Below are 253 nucleotides of genomic sequence, written 5' to 3' on the forward strand. Positions count from 1 at the left end.
GCGCAGCGGCGGGCAAACCGCAGCCGGAACCTCAGGACTCGGCCAGAACCGGAGGAAAACCCAGCGCCCAGCTTGACGTTGCTAGGCAGCTCTGGGAGGCGGTCGGTGACGGAAGTCCAGGGCCTGGCCCCGCCCCATTGCCCTTTCTCATCTCATTGGTCGTCTTCTTCGTGGCCCCGCCCCCAAATGCTAGCGCTAAAACTCTGCGCCTCTCAGGTATTCCACCCCGGCGGGCGCGGCATGACGTCACGTC

Source organism: Myotis brandtii, unplaced genomic scaffold, assembly GCF_000412655.1.
Source record: "Myotis brandtii unplaced genomic scaffold, ASM41265v1 scaffold434, whole genome shotgun sequence".
Taxonomy (NCBI): Eukaryota; Metazoa; Chordata; class Mammalia; order Chiroptera; family Vespertilionidae; genus Myotis; species Myotis brandtii.